At 41.1% G+C, this 6,000-nt stretch overlaps 1 protein-coding gene across 2 annotated transcripts in view; it reads right to left on the bottom strand.

Annotated features, from left to right (window-relative positions):
* The window catches only part of LOC137415684 (uncharacterized), a 403,425-nt gene extending 401,586 nt beyond the window's left edge, over positions 1 to 1,839 (bottom strand). Inside the window, exon 1 of one of the 2 annotated variants that reach the window (XM_078783187.1) lies at positions 1,613 to 1,839. The gene's annotated coding sequence lies outside the window, so the exon portion shown is untranslated. The remainder of the gene's footprint in view (positions 1 to 1,612) is intronic. The other variant, XM_078783188.1, reaches the window with a different exon arrangement.
* Between the last annotated feature and the right edge of the window lie 4,161 nt (positions 1,840 to 6,000).

Raw genomic sequence — 6,000 nt, forward strand, 5'->3', positions numbered from 1 at the left:
ATAGCACTCACATATATATCTATCTATTAGCAGCTACTGCTATTATAGCACTCACAGATATATCTATCTATTAGCAGCTACTGCTATTATAGCACTCATAGATATATCTATCTATTAGCAGCTACTGCTATTATAGCACTCACAGATATATCTATCTATTAGCAGCTACTGCTATTATAGCACTCACAGATATATCTATCTATTAGCAGCTACTGCTATTATAGCACTCACAGATATATCTATCTATTAGCAGCTACTGCTATTATAGCACTCATAGATGTTGAGTAGAGTTCAACACCAAGAGAATGTTGGTTGCCGTTTATTCATGTATCTATCATCACCTACGACTACATGTAGTGTAGCGCTCGTTTAATTTTTGACTAGAAATCCACAGCAATAATTATCACGTTAGGCTCTCCCGTTTGCCGATGATATTTGGCTTCTCCTTCAGAATACCAACTACTTCTTGAACTTCCGATTGGGCCTCTTCTCGGCAGTACGACTCTTACTGCATGTACTGCATATAGGATATGACTCATCTGTGGTACCTCAGCTCCTCAACACAGGGAACGGATTTTACTGACTTCGCGAGCAAAAAAAAAGGAGATTTTTTAGGGGCGGACGACTTTTATGGGGCGGGCGGCGATGATAAACAGGATTTCTTTTTTTAACCAGCCGAAGGGAAGGGAATTTATTTACTGTGTGCTAAAGGGCCTATCTAAGTGTTTACAGGTGTGCGTTGCCATAATGGACAAAGGTTTGATTACCAGGTGGGACACACAAGGGCTGTTATCTTTAATCTCTACAACTACCTAGCACACGAACATCCTGGTATGTTCACAGGTATACTCCTTAACCGACAAACCGCCTACACACAGAACTGATTACAGGTAGATTCCCTATCGCGACAGTTGAACACCTACCGATACAGATCTACCTGGCTCTAGATATTCCTCTACTCCACCAACATAACAATAATATATATATATATATACACACACTTACATTTTGTATATATACACACACACACACACATCAATGCATTATAATTTATTTTTCTTCATGCTCTTCCTTTTACTGTTGTACAGAGTATGAAAATTTAAATAATTTAAAAAAGATCCTGTTGCCTGCTTCGACGCCATTGCCTCGGTCTCTCATCAGGTCTGCCGCGAATGCCTATAAATAAATTGTCACATTATATTCCACGGCGTGTGCATTATTTACATGGCATTATTGTGTACAATGCTGTTTGTGGTAATTACTGGCGCTCACGCTTCTAAACGCGAGAAATCATAGAACTGTGAGGTGAAGAGAAACGGGGATATTAAAGGGAATGTCCGCGCTGCACAGAGCCCGAGGAAATGCTGCTTCCAACCCCCCTTGGGGCCCTCGGATTCACGCCAACCCAGCGCCTCGTTTCCCTTTCGCACGGGTGGGATCTTCACGTCCTCCCTCCCTTTTGCCGCCCCCACCACCCACGACAGCACACGGCTCCTTTCACGGCATTCCAGGCAACACCACCCCAAACCCCAAACCCACCCTACGCCTTCTCCCTCATTTCGCACTCGGAGCACGCAGTCGCAAGAGCGAAAAGCCGAGGTCTGTACTTCACCTGCCACGGCTTGCTGCGGCGGCGCTGCCTCCGACACCTTTTCTTCCTTTTGCACGAACTCCATGGTTTCTCTTCGGTTGAACGGTTTTCGGAAGCACAGAGTCAAGTTCACTCGCAAACTGATAACATTCAATTCCCTCACACTTCCTTATCAGTGATTCCCCGCCCAGTTCGTCTTGGGAAAGCCCGAGCAATCACACCGACACACACGTGCAAATACACAGAGTGGGAGGGGGACCTGAGAAAAATGAGGACTCGTGGATCGTGATTTGCACAAACACACATAAACACACACACACACACACACACACATACACACACACACACACACACACACACACACACACACACACACACACACATCGGCCGTGATTTGCACATGCACACACACACACACACACACACACACACACACACACACACATATATATATACACACACGCACACACAAACACACGTACACACACATGTACACTCACACACATGCACACACATATACACATACACACACACATACACACACACACACACACAAACACAAACACACATGTACACACACACACACGTACACACATGTATACACACACACACACACACACACATACACACACACACATACACACACACACACACAGACGTGCATCATTCGTGATTTACACACACACACACACACACACACACACACACACACACACACACACACACACACACACACAAACACACTCACAGACACAAACAAACACACAGACACCACTTATCGTCTCCCATTGCTCATTCACCTTAAGCGCAGATACAGATCCAGGTTCTTGCCACTGAAGGTGGATGGAGGTTATGTTTTCACTCCTGTTTGATATTACAAAACGATTCAATTTTCGTCAGATGTCGGTCTGTCTCGGATGTTTATTTTTGGTTTGTCTGTGAGCAGGATAACTCGTCAATGCTTTCAACTATCTTTGTCAAACTTTACCAGAAGATTCTGAATGACAAAAGTGACGCCATCAACGTTTTTTGCCCATATAAGTCAAAGGTCAAGATCAAAGTTCTCTCATAGATGTGTGTGTGTGTGTGTGTGTGTGTGTGTGTGTGTGTGTGTGTGTGTGTGTGTGTGTGTGTATATGTATGTGTGTATGTGTATATGTGTGCGCATGTGTGTGGGTGTGTGTGTGTGTGTATATGTGTGTGCATGTGTGTGGGTGTACATGTGTGTTTGTGTGTGTGTGTGTGTGTGTGTGTGTGTGTGTCTCAGCTCTATTACGAGCGTAAGCAGAAGTATTTTTAAAATGTGGAAATGTGATTCACAACAAAGATTAGGCCAAATATTCAAAATGTCCACCATTGCCACGCATACATAAACATCACTGGCACAGTGTTTATACATTATTTCGATTCGCCAATTAACAAAGCAATATAAAATGAGATAGGCGATGTATCACTCAGGTGTAATTGAATTATTCACCGGGTCCACTTTAAATATAACAAGATACGATCTGAAATATCCAATCACAACATCCCAGGGGAAAGACTTAATGGAGACCTGATTAGGGATAATAATGCACTGTTTGTAGGTGTGCATATTTATTGGAGACTACTTCAACCATCCAAGCCATTCCCAACCAACCATGGGGGACATCATCATGAAGGAAAAGACTACGGGCAACATCAACCCCAATTATCAATCCAACAAAGCATCAAAAGTCATCTCAAGAGAGAAGAGAACCCCGCACCTCACACCTCACACCTCACACCTGCTGTTTAACATATGGTGCTAACCTCAAGGTTTCAATTGGGATTCGCTAATGGCTCATAACCACCCTTTTTGTTTTGTTTTTGAAAAATACCTTGGGATGTTTAACTTCCAGTCTTCCACGACACAAATGGAGATGGAACAGCCGGCTTTATGTCCTTATGGTCGTCAGTTCTCACCGACTCCGATATCAACAGCAGCATTTAGTTATTTCTGGCCCTGGTGGAGTCAAACCGAGCCAGACTCTCACAATACGCACCAAGGCACGCCATGCATGTTAAACACAAGGGAGTGTGTGTGTGAGTGTATGTGTGTGTGTGTGTATGTGTATATGTGTGTGTGTGAGTGTATGTGTGTGAGTGTATGTATGTGTGTATGTGTGTGCGTGTGCGTGTGTGTGTGTGTGTGTGTGTGCTTGTGTGTGTGTATGTGTATGTGAGTGTATGTATGTGTGTTTGTGTGTGTGTGTATATTTTGTGTGTGTGTATGTGTGTGTATTATGCATGTTTGTGTGTGTGTGTGCATGTGTGTGTATTATGTGTGTGTGTGTGTGTGTGTATGTGTATGTGTTTGTGTGTGTGTATGTGTATGTGTGTGCATGTGTGTGTATTTTGTGTGTGTATGTGTATGTGTGTGTATTATCCATGTTTGTGTATGTGTGTATGTGTGTGTGTTTGTTTGTATGTGTATGTGTATGTGTGTGCATGTGTGTGTATTCTGTGTGTGTGTGTGTATTTTGTGTGTGTGTGTGTGTATGTGTGTGTATTATGCATGTTTGTGTGTGTGTGCATGTGTGTGTATTGTGTGTGTGTGTGTGTGTGTGTGTGTGTATGTGTGTGTATGTGTGTGAGTGTGTGTGTGTGTATGTGTGTGCATGTGTGTGTATGTGTGTGTGGGTGTGTGTGTATTTTGTGTGTGTGTGTGTATGTGTGTGTATTATGCATGTTTGTGTGTGTGTGTGCATGTGTGTGTAGTGTGTGTGTGTGTGTGTGTGTGTGTGTGTGTGTGTGTGTGTGTGTGTGTGTGTGTGTGTGTGTGTGTGTGTGTTAACGTTTGGAAGATTATTGTACTTATCTCTCTGCATTACATAACACATTCTGAATCAGTGCCGCAAACCGCAGACTCACTTTAAAAACCTTGAGATTTGTGCAGATCACATGACTGTACCTCTTTATGCTTTGTCAAGTAATAGTTTCACCACTTCATATATCAAGAAATATCTTCCTTTTAAAGAGGAAATGTGAAATTGTCAGAAAGGGAAGAAAATGAAAAATGATGGTATGTGAAAAAATATTAATACACTGTTGCGCTTGTTTGCAACGCAGCCTTTTCGGTTCCGGTAAATACATGTCATGCAATGCGTGAGAGTGAGCAGACTGAGCTCATTCGTCTTGCCAAATGAAAGAATCGGTTTTCCCTTCCCCCATTTAAATCCATTACGACCACGACCTGGTGGTTCCTTGCCCTTTCCAGGAAACTATTTGCACCTGGGCCATTTGAACTTGCAGCATGGGGACAATTTTTGATACTCATTTGCACAAATAGAAAGAAAACTTTCCCAGACTTGTTGGGTAATGGTTGGAGCGTCTGCTATGAGTATTTCCTTTTTTAGTCGAAGATGTACAGAGAACACAGAATTTAATTCCCAGATGCTGATGAAATATATATCGATTCTTTTTTCAAAAGACGCTGATAAATGGTGAGGACATCATCATCCCGTCATGACAGTGTTCAAAAGTTGAGGGCAATTTTGAACAAGCCTCTGTTAAAACTCTTCGTCCACGTGGCAATGGGGGTGGAAATGAGCTGATAGGAAAAAGTGTTAAGCAAAAAAAAAAAAAAAAAAAGTGGGGGGGGGGGAGGGGGGGGAAGGAAACAAGTGCACAAGCATTCAAAGTACACCGCCCCCATGACAAATAATTAAATATCCTCCAGCACGGCATTGCCGGGGCGCCTCTGGCAAATACTGTCGTGCAGAACATAGAGACTGCATTGGGAGGGAGAGGTGCACAATATTTGATTGATTAATTGCATAACTAAAATCAATAAAAGATTGTCATAATATATTTTCTTAATCAATTGGCTAATAGCATAACTAAACCACTAGTGCTTCATCCGAATATGTAACTTTTAGAAATTTAATTAAATGTCATTAATAAAATAATAAAAATAAAATTATTATTCAATATATAATTAATCGATTAATCAATAAATCAAAAATACCCTTGACAGACAAATCACTTGGTAATTGTCATGTCCAAATATCAGCTTCCTAGCTCAAAAGGTGCCTGAGATATTGCCCAGGTGAGAAATAAAATAAATAAATAATTAATAATGAAAATAAGTAAATAATAATCATTAAAAATTAAATAATTAATCAATTCGCTAATAGAACACGTAAACCACCACCATTTCATCAGAATCTAACTTTAACAAAAAATTAGTCATTAATCGAATAATTAAATAATAAATCGATTAATTGATTAATTGATCAATCAATAAATCAAAAGTAGCCTTTGCAGCCAAATCACTTGGTCATTGGCATGTCCAAATATCAGCTTCCTAATTCAAAAGGTGCCTGAGAAAATGCCTAGAAGAGAAAGGAAATGTATAAGTACTTAATTAATCGCTAATAATTAAATAA

The sequence above is a fragment of the Myxine glutinosa genome, chromosome 8 (genome assembly GCF_964187855.1).
Source record: "Myxine glutinosa chromosome 8, kmMyxGlut1.1, whole genome shotgun sequence".
NCBI lineage: Eukaryota > Metazoa > Chordata > Myxini > Myxiniformes > Myxinidae > Myxine > Myxine glutinosa.